The sequence below is a fragment of the Megalobrama amblycephala genome, linkage group LG18 (genome assembly GCF_018812025.1).
Source record: "Megalobrama amblycephala isolate DHTTF-2021 linkage group LG18, ASM1881202v1, whole genome shotgun sequence".
Taxonomy (NCBI): Eukaryota; Metazoa; Chordata; class Actinopteri; order Cypriniformes; family Xenocyprididae; genus Megalobrama; species Megalobrama amblycephala.
The window spans coordinates 21250668-21268772 of record NC_063061.1 but is presented as its reverse complement, the minus strand read 5'-3'; the positions used below and the strand labels follow the sequence as shown (position 1 = coordinate 21268772).

The 18105-nt window shown below is 37.4% G+C and overlaps 1 long non-coding RNA gene across 1 annotated transcript; it reads left to right on the top strand.

The window, feature by feature from the left end:
- The first annotated feature begins 460 nt into the window (after positions 1-460).
- LOC125253125 lies at positions 461-17687 on the top strand. Its single transcript, XR_007181367.1, has 3 exons — positions 461-603; positions 11262-11398; positions 16188-17687. It is a non-coding gene; the product is annotated as an uncharacterized LOC125253125 (long non-coding RNA).
- The last annotated feature ends 418 nt before the right edge of the window (positions 17688-18105 follow it).

Sequence of the window (18105 nt, the reverse complement as noted above, 5' to 3'; positions counted from 1 at the left end):
ATGTTAAATGTTCACACATTTTGTGGATATTCTACATGTACGTGAATGCAAAGTATGTGAAATTGCTTCTACGCAAGCTTGATTTCATGTATCGTTGCATTCTAAAACTTTATGGAAGAAAAAGTCATAACACGACTTAAAGGGAGAGTTCACCCAAAAATGAAAATTGTGTCATTATACTCAACCTCAGATTGTTCCAAATCTGTATGAATTTCTTCTGTTGAACACAAAAGACTTCTATAGTATGGGAGAGAAAAAAAGAAAGAAAGAAAGAAAGAAAGAAAGAAAGAAAGAAAGAAAGAAAGAAAGAAACTATGGAAGTCAATGGGGTACCAACATTCTTCAAAATATCTTCTTTTGTGTTCAGCAGAAGAAACAAACTCATGCAGGTATGGAACAACTTGAGGGTGAGTAAATGACAGTATTTTCATTTTTGGGTGAACTATCCCTTTAAGTACATTCAGTGCATTCTCCGTATTGCCTCAAGGGGCGCTGTTGTGGACGTTAAAGTAAATTGTCTTATTCTACAGTTGTCTATTATATATACTACTGTCATGGCCAAACAAAACTTTGAAGAGAATCTTGCTGGACAAGTTAGTTAAGGTAAGTTACCTGAATAATAATACATCCAGTGGTGCAGTAATTTGAAGATATCTCTAGCACCCCCTCAAAGTTTTTTACTGCCACAGTAACTCATGATATCACTTTAAGCTTGCAAAGATTGAGTCAAGCATTTGCATACTTGTTCAAAGTATGTTTCTGACTGTAGACAGACCAGAAAGTGTGCGAGAACGCATCTTAACTGCAAAAATCAAGACCCCATAACATACATCACAACATATCACTCTCCTATTCTGATGTATTAAATGACAGTGCATGTTAGAGATAGAGACAGGATAATTTGGCAATTAAGGCACAACACAGGAACCCAGGCTGTCATTCTGTCATGCACAAGTGGCAAGTGTGTACAGTATATGTGTTAGTAGCACATTTGTGCTTTGCGGCTAACTCATTGTGGTTAGTGTGCGAGTGTGTGTGTATGAATAGGTCTGTGGGGAGGTAGACAGATTGAGCATTAGCAGCCATCGCTGTCATCTCAAACAGCTGTCCTCTTCCCATCGAGCTATTCACACAGACATGTTTGCATTGTGCCGCACGACCTTTCCCAGAGGACCCACACTGAGTGAGAAAGAGAAATAGAAACGCCCCCTTGTGTCATTCATTTTTTTCCAATCTCTCCCTCCATCCGTTCTCCCCCTCCTCCCTCCATTTTGCCGTGTTGTTACGTGCTGATGTGTCTTATCATACAGCTCAGAGATATGTCTCAGGCACACACACACACACACGTTCACACCAAGTGCAAACAAATACACACACTTATCATAACTCTCAGAGATATGTCTACTTTATCTCCCTTTTCCAGAGGCCAGTGGGAAAGCTTTCATGCATATTAAACAAACACTTTTTTCCCTTTTTTTTTTTTTTTTTTTTAAATTAATACAGGCAAATGAGGAATTTCTGTTAAACAATCACATGATAAGCACATATGCAGAAATACACACATGCTGAGGTCAACATTTGAAACAGAACTGCATAATTTGCCTGGTATAGTATATTCTTTTTTAACTTTGAATTTTATGCAGGTAAAATAATGGGTGTTACATGTAATTTTAACACTTCAAATATGCGTTTCTATTTCCAACTGAACATTAACACCCTGTGTTTTCCAGTGTCGTCAGTAAAGTTCAACCAGTCAAGTTCACATTCTGATTTGGTCACGTGACTCCACACCCATTGTCTTCAAGAATACTTCAAGAGTAATTCAAGAATATATTATTTCAGGGTTTTTTTTAGCTTTCCACATATTCACATTTAATTTACATGTGTTTCCTTCCTTGAGGATGATCTGTGCCATTGGCATCTCGTCAAATGGGGGAAAAAAGAAATCCAAATAAAACATAGGAATTTAATTAATGCAAGACGAATGCGGAGTTAAAGCTGCAGTCTGTAAGTTTTGCCTCTTTGTCGCCATCTCTATTTAAAACCTGTGACTGCAGTTATTTGCGAAATTATCATGGGTTGTGCATCGGCACGGCTCCTCAGCATGGATTAATCTAATGTTTTGAGGAAAATGTGTCAGTTAGTGACCGCACCGGTGGATACTTTACTTTTGAAACATAGATTGTAGTCTTGGAAGTATGACCAAAATAAGAATTGACATCTGAACAAGTAAGCAACAAATCTGCCACTTTTGTTCTGACCAACTGCGAAAAAAAAGCATTACAATAAATCGCGCTATCAATGGTGATTAAATCTAATGATCGCTTAGCTCATATCACATCAAACTGTGCAAACTATTATTATTGTTATACTTTGTTCTCCAATTGTTAATGTTAATGACATCAGCATTGCGTGACTTTAGTGTGCATAGCGTTACCTGTAGATTTAAATTTCTGTACAGTCTAATCTCTAACGTTAATTTGTCATACCATACAATCTGCCATCAAAATGCTAAGTTTAATTATTCCAGCTGCTGTGAGAAATGGCTATAAATGATCCACCTGCAGCATCCTTACATGTGCAATAGCCTACTAGCTGGGACTCCTTCTTTATGTAAACAGACGTGACGTAATGACACAAAGACAAACGGCGGCATGCTTGAATTTCCCTACCAGTATCACTGAAATTAGAAAACACTATTACAAGCGCACCGTTGTGAATCGGGCTAAGGTAAGGAGATAGTTCTGAACACTGGCTGGTTGTGTACTTGCTCAAAAATTGATTTTGGATCATTTTTAACCAAAAAATGTTACGGACTGCAGCTTTAAATATAACATATGTTCTACATACTACCATTTACCACAGAAAATGATCAACTTGTCCCTCAGGACAAAGATGTTTACAGTAACATTTAGAGTGAAAGTCAATGGGAGAACTGTGAATAATGTTTATAATATACAGTATACCATCTGTGAAAGTTTCTGTGAACTCATGTCATGGTCATATAAATCTGGCAAACCTGCTATATTTGTGCATGAAATCCATGACGCCGTATGGAAATTTTACTCAGATGAAAACTAGGCTGTGAGGGATAGACATACAGTTTTTACAGTGGTATGCACTGTATAAAGGTCCTAGATCACATTTTTTTATGTAGCGTTTTTGTCTTTGTTTTTTCGGAAAGACATTTCATCACCTGAACAATCGGTATGTTGTTAAAGGTGCCCTAGAACCCCTTTTCAAAAGATGTAATATAAGTCTAAGGTGTCCCCTGAACGTGTCTGTGAAGTTTCAGCTCAAAATACCCCATAGATTTTTTTTAATTAATTTTTTTAACTGCCTATTTTGAGCCATTATTACATATGCACCGATTAAGCGTGCGGCCCCTTTAAATCTCCCACTCCGCCACCCCCGCGATCTCTCAACTGCCTTAAACAGCAAACACAAAGTTCACACAGCTAATATAACCCTCAAAATGGATCTGTACAAAGTGTTCATCATGCATACATCGAATCCTGTGAGTATAGTATTTATTTGGATGTTTGCATTTGATTCTGAATGAGTTTAAGGCTGTGCTCCATGGCTAACGGCTAATGCTACACTGTTGGAGAGATTTATAAAGAATGAAGTTGTTTATGAATTATACAGACTGCAAGTGTTTAAAAATGAAAATAGCGACGGCTCTTGTCTCTGTGAATACAGTAAGAAACGATGGTAACTTTAATCACATTTAACAGTACATTAGCAACATGCTAACAAAACTTTTAGAAAGACAATTTACAAATATCACTAAAAATATCATGTTATCATGGATCATGTCAGTTATTATTGCTCCATCTGGCATTTTTCGCCATTGTCCTTGCTTGCTTACCTAGTCTGATGATTCAGCTGTGCACATCCAGACGTTTTGCCCTTGTCTAATGGCTTGAACATGAGCTGGCATATGCAAATATTGGGGGGCGTACACCCCGACTGTTACGTAACAGTCGGTGTTATGTTGAGATTCGCCTGTTTTCCAGAGGTCTTTTAAACAAATGAGATTTACATAAGAAGGAGGAAACAATGGTGTTTGAGACTCACTGTATGTCATTTCCATGTACTGAACTCTTGTTATTTAACTATGCCAAGATAAATTCAATTTTTCATTCGATGGCACCTTTAAACAACATACAGTCCACTGAATGCACCGTATTCTATCCCTCACAGCCTCGTTTTAATTCCTGTCAAAAATTAAACTTGGCGCTAACTGGACTAAGGTCTCTAAAGTTTTTATGGATTAATCATACAGCTCAAAGAACAGCTCCGTTCTTTGCTTTCCAGCTAACTGATATCTAAATAAACACAAATCCAACCACATTCAGTGTCCAGCATGAGCCACATCCAAAGGCAGAGACAGACTGGTGGCCCAATGAGAAGCAGGTGGGCTGGGTATAGACAGATCCACCCCTCCCCCCTTGTCATCGGACCACTATGGGTCATCCAGACAACGAAGCTTGAGTTCAGAGATAAGGCCTCCTCAGAATATTGTTATGATGGCCAGCGATCTACATGTCAGGGGTGACGTTTGTGTGTGCATGTGTGTGTAGACTGTTGCACAGCAGCTCTGATAGTCATCTCCAGACCCCCCTCTCAGCCCGCGAGTATCAGCCCGGCACAGAGCACCTCAGCTAGGCAGATAGAAGCTCCTCTGGGTGGTGTCGGGAACCACAAGACCCGGGATTAGGTGGCTTACGCTGCTTCCCGATAACATTATGGGGGTCAGAAGGGTTAGGGGTGCAGAAGTGCGTGGAAAGGGGTGTTTAGAAAGGGGGTGCTGGGTGAATAGGATGGGATTTGGGGGTATTTGCAATGCAACTTAGAGTGGAGAATATTGTTCAGTAAAAACCTCTAGAGACATTCAGCTTCTTTAGACTTTGTTGATGATCTATAAATCCCTACGTAGAGCCCTTTGGGGTTTTAAATCATTTCCTAATGTGAGAGATGAGTTATTTAGGCTTGTTTACAACACCATGGATGGATTTTAAGTGTATTGCACTGCAAAATACCATTTTCTTTTTCTCTTGTTTAGTACACACTTATTTAGAAAGAAAAACAAAATGGCCAAAGATATAAAGACTTGATTTCAGAGAATATATCATGTTAAATTAAGTTAATTTTTCCCATTCTTTTTTTAAGCATAACTCTGACAAATGTATAGCGAGGTTTATGCCTAAAATAAAAAAAAAAAAAAAAACCTGTTCAAAAATTTTACTTAATTAAAGATATGTGTATTTTAAGAGTTATCTAGGAAACACAATTGAAATACAGATTTAGAAAATTACGTTTTTGCAGCACCTTAGAAAGACTTCTTTCTATAGAAAAAATATAAAACTTTTTTTCACCTCACGTGCTACCTGGAAACTTTTCAGATGTATAGCAATCAAAACTTGATGTAACCTTGAAAATAAAATGCTTCATGTCACAACCAGAGAAAATCATGAGAATAGCATTATACGGATGTTATAATAGATTTCTGAGGCTCTACAGGCATTGATACATAAAAAAAAAAAACACTCTTTCATATGAAGAAAAATAGAGATCTGCTCATTACAGGCACATTAGCACTGTTGTTCTCTCTGAGCGCCCCCCACCCACCCAATTCCATCTAGCAATAATAATTCTTCAACCTCTCTCTTTCTCTGGCAGCCGTATTTTTTCACACTCCTTCTCTCCGTGCTCGCCCTCCCTTCTTCTCTCCCGTCCGCCGCTTCTCCCTTATCTCCTCTCCGCCGTCCTCAGTAATTATTATTATGTGCTGCAGAGATAATTTGAAAGCTGTGAGGGGAGAGAGAGTGGGGAAAAAAAGACGGATGAAAGAAACAGTGACTGTGGCTTCTTGGACTGTGGCTTCTTATCTGACCTTGGGCAGAGCCACCCATTGTTAGGCAAATCTCACGAGCGAGCGAGGGAGAGAGCAGGGAGGAGGGAGTGTTTTATGGGCCGATAGAAGAACGAGAGGAATGGCTGGAGAGAGATGAAGGAGGCGGAACACAGAACAGAGAGGGGTGAAGCCATTCAGAAGGAGAGAGGGAACGAGAGAATGAAGGGGACTTCATTTTACAGCAGTATATTGGCAGAGACGCTCGCAGCCTCTCGTCAATAAAAGAGGGGAGAGAAATGCCTCCGATTGTGGAATTCATTGGTTTTGCGCCTTCAAAGCTCAGCCACAATCATTACTCTTGCTAAATGTGTTGTTCAGGACACCTGGCCCCTCTCCACACTGTACAGACTCTTTGGAAAGTCTCGCGTCTCGCGCGGGTGCTCAGGTGTTCCGCCTCTGTGAAGACGAACAATTCAGCTTGTGCGTGTGAGATTATGACAGCCGTGAAAAACCTTTCTCAATCCATAAGCCTTCTGTTACCCAAAGTTCTCTTTTTCACTGATATAGATGATTGCTTAGCTTGTACAATAGCCAAAAACACCCTGCCCAGGTGGAGTCCAGGTGTAATTTGATTCATCAGGCTTTCAACACGCTTTCAACACGGAGAAGGTGGCAGAGGGAAGGAAATTAAAAAGCGTATGAATGGGTTTCTTCGCTCTCCTTTTCCAATTTATAACTTTTTTTCTGGGTTTATTTCAGTGAGAAGTTAACATGGTCTAAAAAAAAAAAATGGGAGGAATAGTAGGGTGTTAATGTGCCTCGTCGTTTGCATGTTCCTTTACTGCTTTCCTCAGGCCTTCCTCGGATCATATTACGGTTTTCGATGGATCGGATCAGCAAAAATTAACTAAATAAAATACAAATAAAAATTGGGGGGTTTAAGACAAATGTAACTTTGCTTCCCATTTATTACTTGAACACTTTAAGTACTTTGATACCACAGCAAAAACTCCTAACTAGTAAAGTTCAAACATGAACAGACAGTAAAAATAAGAATACACAAAAAATTAAAACATAGATAAATACTACAGAACAGTTGCAAATAGTTAGGTCTAACAGTAGCATCGTATTCAGGCACAGAAATGTATAATTAATATAAATATTATTGTATGCATAATGTTCACTGTATAAATTAAATCTAGATTAATCATTGTTAATCTAGATTAATCAAGTTGTTTGACAATTAATGACATAGCAGTTCTTTTTAAGCTGCTGTCACTAAATGCACGGAACCAATGTACGAATGCACAACTGAATGCAGGGAACCAATAAGATGAAACATCCAATTTCTTTCTCAAGCTATCTCAACTCTTACTTTATTACCGACTGTATACAAGAATACTTGTCAAGATGGGGATTTTGAGATCATTTTGTGTGTATGTGTCCGTTCAGGCTCAAGGAGCTGCGAAATAGAGCTCGATTATGTGTTTGCGCACCATCTGAAAGGCGCCTCTGAGCGTGCGTGCACAGAAAACAATGTGCGATTGCGAATTTTGCCTCTTCTTGCATTTGAATTGCTTAAAAACGCTTAAATAGGTGTGTTTCCAACTATCATCGCAAGTTCCGTCGTTACCTATAGAGTTCAATGGAACTTGCGACCATAGTTGGCTAACGATGCTTTTGGGAAACGCACCCCATACTTACAAACACGTGCAAATAATAAACTTTCACTATATAATGTCTAAACGCAATTAATCCGCGAATCACATGCGTTCCGAACCAATGGGCCTGGTTATTATAAGTGTGCATGGGGTAATCTGTTGACAAGATAAACTAACAATATATAGAAATTAGTTGTCGTATAGTGTTCACGCTCATGCAACATACACAGAACAAAATTATAAATGCAACACTTTTGTGTTTGTCCCCATTTTTCATGAGCAAAGATCTAAGACTTTTTCTATGTACACAAAAGGCCTATTTCTCTCAAATATTGTTCACAAATCTGTCTAAATCTGTGTTAGTGAGCACTTCTCCATTACCGAGATAATCCATCCACCATCCACAGGTGTGGCATATCAAGATGCTGATTAGACAGCATGATTATTGCACGGGTGTGCCTTAGGCTGGCCACAATAAAAGACCTTATTATTATATATTTATAAAATGTGTGTTTGGTTTTATTTGCTATGCTCAAGGTGAAGACATTTCAGTGTTGTTTTACACAACAATAAATCATCTTTTAAAGCTAATTCCTAAGCGTTAGTAAAGCTCCTGTAATTGCAATAAGTTTAAAAATATTCACATAATATTGTTACATTTTATCTATTGTGTTTGTGCATACATTCATTTTGTAAGAATATTTATTGATTAATTTCTTTGTAGAAATGTTATCTACTAAATCGTGAATACTCAAACAATGAAAGTTGGGAAATTAACTTGGCTATCAACAAGTTAAAATATGTCTTGGAATTAAATAAAAATATAGCACATTAATCATATTTTTAATGTATTGCATTTGAATAAATTAATTTAAACTGTAAATGTAAATTTAATTTGAACATTTGATTTTTTAAATAAAATTAGGTTTTTCCCAACCTGTATGATTTTCTCTCTTTCATTAAACACAAAAGAATCTCTGTGGGTCTCAAATCAAATATGTTCCTGTGGCTCTATAGTTTGACATCACATGTTTTGTTTACAAGCATCAAGAACCAATGATTATGTTGACAACTTGCAATGTGCTCCACAAACCATATTTTTGTATCCCACAGAAAACATACAGGTTTGTAATGACGTGAGGGTGCTACAGTAAATGTTTTAACATTTTTTTTAAACATCAATTTGTAAATGTTATACACTTACTTGCTTCTTTTTGATATAGACTGTTTAGTGGAGGACCTATAGCATTATACAGATTTGCATGATGTGAATCTCCTTTCCACCACATTCCAAAATTGCTCTATTAGATTGAGATCTGGTGACTGTGGAGGCCATTTGAGAATAGTGAACTCATTGTCATGTTTAAGAAACCAATTTGAGATGATTTAAGCTTCGTGAAGTAGCCTTTAAAAGATAGGTCATGAAGGGATGGACATAATCAGCAACAATGCTCAATTGGTACTAAGGGGCCCAAATTGTACCAAGAAAATATACCCCACTCCATTACGCCAGCCTGAATCGACAAGGCAAGATGAATCCATGCTTCCATGTTATTCATGCAAAATTCTGACCATTCCATCTGAATATTGCAGCAGAAATCGGGACTCAGACCAACGTTTTTCCAATCTTCTATTGTGAGCCCATGTGAATTGTAGCCTCAGTTTCCTGTTCTTAGATGACAGTAGTGGCACCAGGTGTGGTCTTCTGCTGCTGTAGCCCATCTGCTTCAAGGTTTACGTGTTGTTTGTTCAGAGATGCTCTTCTGCATACCTTGGTTGAACGAGTTACTGTTGCCTTTCTATCAGCTCGAACAAATCTGTCCATTCTCCTCTGACCTCTGCCATCAACAAGGCATTTTCACCCACAGAACTGCTGTTCACCGGATGTTTTCTCTTTTTCTGACCATTCTCTGTAAACCCTAGAGATGGCACCAACAATGTCACGTTCAAAGTCACTTAAATCATCAAAGTCACCACTCTGATGCTCAGTTTGAAATTTAGCAGATCATCTTGACCATGTCTACAAGCTTGAATGCAATGAGGTGCTGCCATGTGATTGGCTGATTAGATATTTTCGCTAACGAGCAGTTTAAAAGGTGTACTTAAAGGGTTAGTTCACCCAAAAATGAAAATTCTGTCATTTATTACTCACCCTCATGCCATTCCACACCTGTAAGACCTTCGTTAATCTTCAAAACACAAATTAAGATATTTTAGTTGAAATCTGATGGCTCCGTGAGGCCTCCATAGGGAGCAATGACACTTCCTCTCTCAAGATCCATAAAGGTACTAAAAACATATTTAAATCAGTTCACGTGAGTACAGTGGTTCAATATTAATATTATAAAGCGAGAATATTTTTGGTGCGCCAAAAATAACAAAGTAACGACTTATTTAGTGATGGCCGATTTCAAAACAATGCTTCAGGAAGCATCGGATCATAAATGAATCAGTGTATCGAATCTGCTGTTCGGAGCGCCAAAGTCACGTGATTTCAGCCGTTGGCAGTTTGACACACGATCTGAATCATGATTCGACACGCTGATTCATTTGTGCTCCGATGCTTCTTGAAGCAGTGTTTTGAAATCGGCCGTCTCTAAATAAGTTGTTATTTTGGTTTTTTTTGGCACACCAAAAATATTCTCGTCGCTTTATAATATTAATATTGAACCACTGAACTCACATGAACCGATTTAAATATGTTTTTAGTACCTTTATGGATCTTGAGAGAGGAAGTGTCATTGCTCCCTATGGAAGCCTCACGGAGCCATCGGATTTCAACTATAATATCTTAATTTGTGTTCTGAAAATTAACGAAGGTCTTACGGGTGTAGAATGGCATGAGAGTAAGTAATAAATTACAGAAATTTCATTTTTGGGTGAACTAACCCTTTAATAAAGTGGCCGGTATGCAACAAAGTAAATTTCTCGTTTCATCTGTGCCCTCTTATTTTTAGCTCTGTTCACTAATGCTAGGTCAAAATACATTGTACTAGGTCAAACATATATTTATTATCTACTAATCAACCAAGACTTTAACATAACAGGTGTTTAATAATCAATATTTAAAGTGTCAGCATAAAAGAGACTATGTGAGAAAGAGCATACACAACTCTTTAGGTTAATGCTATTTATCCAGGGTCAAGAAATGTTGCAATTCCTCCAAAAAAGAAAAGATGCAATTAGCCAAAGGAAATCTTGAGGGGAATATGTGACCTTCTGCATGTGCTAAATCTAAAAAGAGAGTGTGAGTGAGTTGTATATGTTTTTAAATGCAAGCGAGTGTGTTTGTATCAACATGCACATGCTGTGTTCAATTTCACCCAGATGTGTACGTGTGTGCGAGACCCTGGCTGCTGCCCCAGCACAGTTTCTTGCACTCTCTCCCTCTCTACGAGCTCAAGTAATAAATCCCCATCAGCATTGTCCGCGGGCTGCTCGGCGCTGACGTGTGGCCTTTCCCCTTAATTACGTTCCATTCTGCAGGAACAACACTGCGTCCTTCTGCCAGATTTAAAACTGCCCATTCCAGTAATTAATGGCCCCTTGTGTCCTTCACAAGGTGCAATAAGTACAGTGTGTGTGTGTATGTGTGTAGAGTGATAGTGAAGAAAAGAAGTGTGTGTGTGTGTGTGTATGTTCATGTGCTGATGTTGGCCTATATATGCTGAAGTGACATGTGGCATCTGGTTTAGTCTTTCTGTCTTGCTTACTCTGTCCAAATCTGTAATGTCTTGCAGTGTTAACGAATGAAGGCTGGAAGAAAGGCCCTGACAGAGGTTCATTCACGAGAGGCAGGGCTAGTGTTCTTGATGAAGCTCTGGGTGAAGAGGTATTGAGCGTCGCCTGCATTGTAAAACAGAGAGACAAAGCGGAGGTGAACATGCAGTCAGTGGTAACTGACATTCATAGACTCAGGATGGCCTTTACTTTGGTTTTTTTCATTCAGACTGCCTTTATTCTCTGACACCTCCACACATGCACATCATCCCTTCCTACACACTCACCCAGGGCCATCATGCACCTGTTTGTACCACTGGCTCATTAGGCATGATAGAACATGACCAAAGAAGTAGTAATAAAATATATGTTTGAACATCTTAGTACTTAATAAGTGCGTTTAAAGGTGCAATATGAAAGATTTTTGCAGTAAAATATCCAAAAACCACTAGGCTGGTGTTATATATTTTGTTCACTTGTATACTTACAATATCCCAAATGTTTCCAACTATTTGTAAATCGTGAGAAAATTGCACCAAGGCTTTTTTTTTCACCAAAAAAAATTTTAACCAAGGCTCCGGGACGTGTGAGGAGTCGCCTGTCAATTGCGTCATACCCGCGTTACCCTCGGATTCCGGTTTTATTTTGTAGAAACCATGGAAACACCAAAGATGCTTTAATATAATACATGTTTTAATAGGGAACAACTGTTTTGATATATTTGTAGACAGAAAATTATTGTTATATAGCTCAACACGTTTATTCTTATTGATTTTTTTGTAAGTACAATGCTTTACCATGCCTGAGAGAAAAACACTACTAACATAGCATAATCAGATACAGCTTTATTTTTAGTAACAGTAATGCATTTTCTCCATCATACAATATGTTTTAAAATTAATTGCATGAAATTTATCAACACAAGCCATCCAGCATTTAATATGATATTCTAAAATCGATCTATCTTACTGCAGTGTGTAACAAGTGTCTCACAGCAGCCGAGTGAACGCACAGAGTAACGTTATAACGTAATTTTCAACACACTCAAATGTATCTAATATGATAAACAGAGCTGCGTTACCTCATACTCATGACCGGAAAAGTGGAAGCTTAAATAAAGCTGTTTGTAAATGTAAAAGTTTTAAACAGGTTTAAAAGGTTTTAAACATCAAAGTGCACGACAAATGAAATGATTTTCTAAAAGAATAAATCAATTCGATCTGTTGAAACAAGTCGTCAGAAATTCCAGTCTCATGTCCTCTTACATAGGCCTACCTACATAACAATGTAACAAATTTACATAATACCAGCCTATGGTCTTCATTGACTGCCCATGAAGTCAAGTCAAGTCACCTTTATTTATACAGTGCTTTATACAATAAAGCAGCTTTACACTAGCTGCATATCCATTACTCTTTAAATTGCGCAAATTGAAATTGCAAATTGAAAATACACCCAATTTTGCAAAAACTCACTTATATCGCAAAAACGTTTTCACACTCACATGTGGTGTTTTTTCGGGCAATTCAAAAAAGGAATATTTCACAAAACTGCAATGGAAAGTTTTTTCGCATTTACAGGTCACCTGGCATATGTAAAAGTCACATCATTCTTTAAAGATGGCGCGGTCAGATGTTTAGACAGAAGACGAAACAGAGTTCTTTATTAAACTCATAAAAGACAAAAGAATTACAAGAATATTGGATTTTAAACAACAAAGAAATGCCACAATTCTCTGTGAAATCACGTACTACACTGTAAAAAAAATCCCGTTGTTTCTACGGAAAAATACCGGCAGCTGTGGTTACCAGAACAATACTGTAAAAATTTCATCAAACCGTAAACCTACTTACGGAGTTACATGTGAATTTTACATTTTAAATATGTATATTTAACATTGGATTTCAGTACACTGTAAAAAAAATCCCAGTAAAATTTACGGTAAAATAACATATTTCATTAACTGATATAATGTTAATTTACCAACCTAATGAAGTACTAATATCTGTTTTGTATCTTTATAATACACTGACAGTCACCAAACCCAGTGGTGATAAGAGTCACATGATGAATCAAAGTTCATCACAAGCAGCTTTTCCACAAGCTGAGGAGGACAATACTAATATATAGAAGGAGCACACAGTGTCATTCACACACACACTAAACACCATCATGGTAACATGCATACAATTTTAAAAATGCAATAAACATTAATTTAACAACATTAGATGTAACATAAAACCCTAATGTACATAACTGATTAGAAAAAAATGAGAAAAACTAAGAAGAAACAGAGTTATTTCAACAAAAATATATCAAATGTGAAGTGTCACGCAGGGAATTGTGGGAATGTCAATTTAAGTTTTTTCACTGTAAATTTTACAATGAATTGTTATTTTTCACTTTCAAAAACTGTGAATTTAACGGTATTTTACCGTAAAATTACATTAAATGTACCGTTAGATCTATTACAGTTATTCACCGTATATAGTACGGAAACTTTCTGTCTTTTACTGTTAAAATCACGGTCATTTTTTACAGTGTATAACCTCCTAGAACACCTCATACGTGGCCGCTCCCAAGTTTAAGGGGCTTTCCTTGCCATTAATGCTTGGATAACATGCCTACGTCATGTCGATTAAAAATAATAGCTAGTGCGGTGGCTGCGATTTACTTAAACATACAAACATCTGCCACCATGATTTTTGGAATGACTTTTTAGTTGGAAACATGGAAACGCTGTCATTTCACAATAGTTTTTTATCAACATTTACAAAATATTTTGCACAAATCTGTGATGGAAACCAGGCTAGTGATAATAGTAAAATGATGCATTTCAGCTTTTGTTCAGCTGAAGCCAGTCAGTGTTAATTCAGTTATGTTGTAAAAATTCATTAAGTATTAAATTATTTCATATATAAATCAGTTTTATCCCCCCCCCCCCCCCCCCCCCCCCCCCCCCCCACACACACACACAAAAAAAAAACATTTAATCGTCCAGGAATGCATTTCCCAAAAGCATCGTAAGCCTAAGCTTACTAGGTTTGGGATGCTTTTGGGAAACCCAACTCAGTTCAGTTCTCATACAACATCAATAATATTGTTGAACATCAAGTGACCCTAACTAAGCAAGCCAGATGTGACAGTGGCATGGAACCCAAACTCCATCAGGTGACAAAACTCCCTTCATCTCAAGTCATAATTCAGATCGAGGTTGGTAGCATTAAAATATTCATCAGTTCCTTTTGCTTTAAAGGTGCCCTAGAACTTCTTTTTAAAAGATGTAATATAAGTCTAAGGTGTCCCCTGAATGTGTCTGTGAAGTTTCAGCTCAAAATACCCCATAGATTTTTTTAAATTAATTTTTTAACTGCCTATTTTGGGGCATCATTAACTATGCACCGATATATAGGTTGCGGCCCCTTTAAATCTCCCGCTCCCCCTCCCCCGGAGCTCGCGCTTGCCTTGAACAGCATAAACACAGTTTACACAGCTAATATAACCCTCAAAATGGATCTTTACAAGATGTTCGTCATGCATGCTGCTTGCATATGTCGTATCATGTAAGTATAGTATTTATTTGGATGTATTACATTTGATTCTGAATGAGTTTGAGGCTATGCTGCATGGCTAAAGCTAACATTACACACTGTTGGAGAGATTTATAAAGAATGAAGTTGTGTTTATGCATTATACAGACTGCAAGTGTTTAAAAATGAAAATAGCAACGGCTCTCTTGTCTCAGTGAATACAGTAATAAACGATGGTAACTTTAACCACATTTAACAGTACATTAGCAACATGCTAACGAAACATTTAGAAAGACAATTCACAAATTTCACAAAAAATATCATGTAATCATGGATCATGTCAGTTATTATTGCTCCATCTGCCATTTTTTGCTATTGTTCTTGATTGCTTACCTAGTCTGATGATTCAGCTCTGCACATCCAGACGTTCTGCCCTTGTCTAATGGCTTGATCATGGGCTGGCATATGCAAATATTGGGGGCGTACATATTAATAATCCCGACTGTTACGTAACAGTCGGTGTTATGTTGAGATTCGCCTGTTCTTCGGAGGTCTTTTAAACAAATGAGATATATATAGGAAGGAGGAAACAATGGAGTTTGAAACTCAGTGTATGTCTTTTCCATGTACTGAACTCTTGTTATTTAACTATGCCAATATAAATTCAATATTGAATTCTAGGGCACCTTTAATATATCACGCTGTGAACAATGTTTACTTTGACCTGCCCTCAAACACTTGTAGTTCGTGCACTTGTAGTTGAGTTTAGTTCGTGTTGTCATCATTCATAAAATTCATATATGGTAATGGGTGTTTCATTTCCGACACGCACTGTAAGCGGTAGATCAGTCACAACAGACTGGGCATCTGACCAATCAGAGCAGAGTAAGCTCATGGAAAGGAGGGATTTAAAGAGAATCTTTGAACAATCCGTTTTCAGACTCTGAGAAACGAGGTGATGTGCAATGACAAAATTAAAGTGTTTTTTGAATCTTTAGCGCATGTAAATATATTGTAGGAGACCTCCAAAAAAATTAGGAACATTTAAAATAGCATAATGGGGGCACTTATATATATTTCAGCTTCCGTGCAAATTAAACTCAATCAATAGAATTTGTGACAATGTTGATGATGCAAGATGTAAACGATATGCATGATTTTACAACAATTAAACTTTCATCTAATAGAAATCACATTCATCTTTTCTTCCCAATTGTGACATATATCCAAGTGAAACAATGTCTGGAACAGGTAATGTAGAAAGGGACTTTATTTTGTCCGTCGGAAAATAATTGGATTTTTGTAGTTTGCTAATTGCTGCAATCTCGTGTGATTGAGAGGATGCAGAAATTTTACATATATAATGTTAACCTCTTGGTCTCTTTGCTCCTATTTAAAGTGCTTGTTCCCTTTCAGCCTGCTGTCCAGAGCTCAAACAAACATAGAAGCCCCGGGCACAACAAGAAGACAGCCATCCTGAAAGAAGGGCATTGAAAGGGGGATGCCCTCTCATTGAGCCATTATTGGGATGTACGGATGAAGTGGGGCTGATCTGATGAGAAGAGTTTGTTCTCCTCTTTTCTTTTAACCCAAAGGTGATGAACCTCTGACCACAGACACCAGGCCAGGTGCAAATATCTTCTTTTGTCCACTGTGTTGTTCTCTTTATACCGATGTCAGCATTGTCAGTGTTGGATGATGTGCTTTCCCACACTTTGAGCTCATTCGCCCTGATCTTCTCCCTTCTATATCTCTGGTCTTGATCCTGTCTTGTGTATTGTAGTGAACCAATAGCCTGGTACTGAAACCTTTTGTTCGGGTTCACTGTGAATAGCACTCCTTTGTGTCCAAAAAGTTTATAGATTTTAAGGATTTAGACTGGTTTTCACAAAATAATTTAAAATGATGTAAATGAAATTCCTCGTACATGTATATGCGTTTAAAATATATTGCTGTTATATATATAAACTGCATATATATGTAATTGTTATTCTAGTATATCATATATATTAAGACGTGCTTGAATTAGACACTGCTATCATTAGATCTCTTGGATGCTGCCACTCCTGGCCTCTCCGTCTCACTCACATTGCACAATATACAAACATGCGCACAGGCAAACCTACACCTACACACCCATAACCTATATTATCTTTAATTTTTCTAATTGTACAGGATAGGGACTTTATTACAGCTGCCAGCGTGCTTGTGTGACTGCAGTAAATGACGCGCCCAAACAGCTCTTGGTAGTAATTACCTAAATGGGCTCATTCAAAAGCTCTTCATTGTAGAATCAGTTAATTAATTAGCTGTTTCACTGACAGGATAATGGTGAAAGCATGCTAAATAGATTAGTCTGGAACTTGATTTATTGTTGAAAGCCACCCCCCTTTTTTTCTGTTTATCTCTCTCACTCAATCTCTCACTTTCTCTCGCTGACTCCCTCGTCTCGAACACCCACACTGGCAAAAAAGGCTCTACACGTGAATGTCCATTGCATTTGATATTTGGTCATTTACAGTGTGCTTCAGATGATCTCTTCCTATAGCTTGATCTGTCCACTTGGACACTTGATGACTTCAGAACCACACGAAACGGCTTTGTCTGAGCCGTGGCATATAGTGGTCAGCACATTCATATCGGCAATGGGAGTTTAAATCCAGCTTACAACATTTTCCGATCCCGTTCCACTTCTCTCAACTGTCCTTTATATAAAAAAATATAAAAACAAATAGTTTTGATATTGTTCTTAGTACTATCATGCTGAGATATTTAATACACTCAGCAAGTCTTGCATACAGTTGACATATTTTTAACATTTTAATTGTGGTTTCTTCTCCGGTTCACAATTTTTGATTGTTTTATTATTTTTTGGATCATTTAAGACTGCTTCTGGCATAATAATATCAATTTTATGTGAACAAATAATGTTTATAATTATTTACACACATATGATGCACTTAGTAATGAAAAACTTCAAGAACAAAATTAAATGTTTTAATGCAGCATGATATTCTGGTTGATATACAGTAGGGTCCAAAAGTCTGAAACCAATTGTGAAAATGCTTATTTTAACATAATTTAGATTAAAAGTTGAAAAAGAGCATCTTGTGTTTCATTGAAGGCAAGAACATCTGACCGTCTTTGCAAAGGAGTTTAACATGATCAGTGTAACTAAGTAGTGTAAATAATTGTTTAGTGATATAGAAATACTGCCGTAGTTCATTGTTCAGTTCATTTTTCGAAATCCTTAAACTTCCAGATAAATTAGATCCTGAATCACAGATCTTCAGTGTGATCCCAGATGTTTTCACCCCACTCTATCTTGATCTCA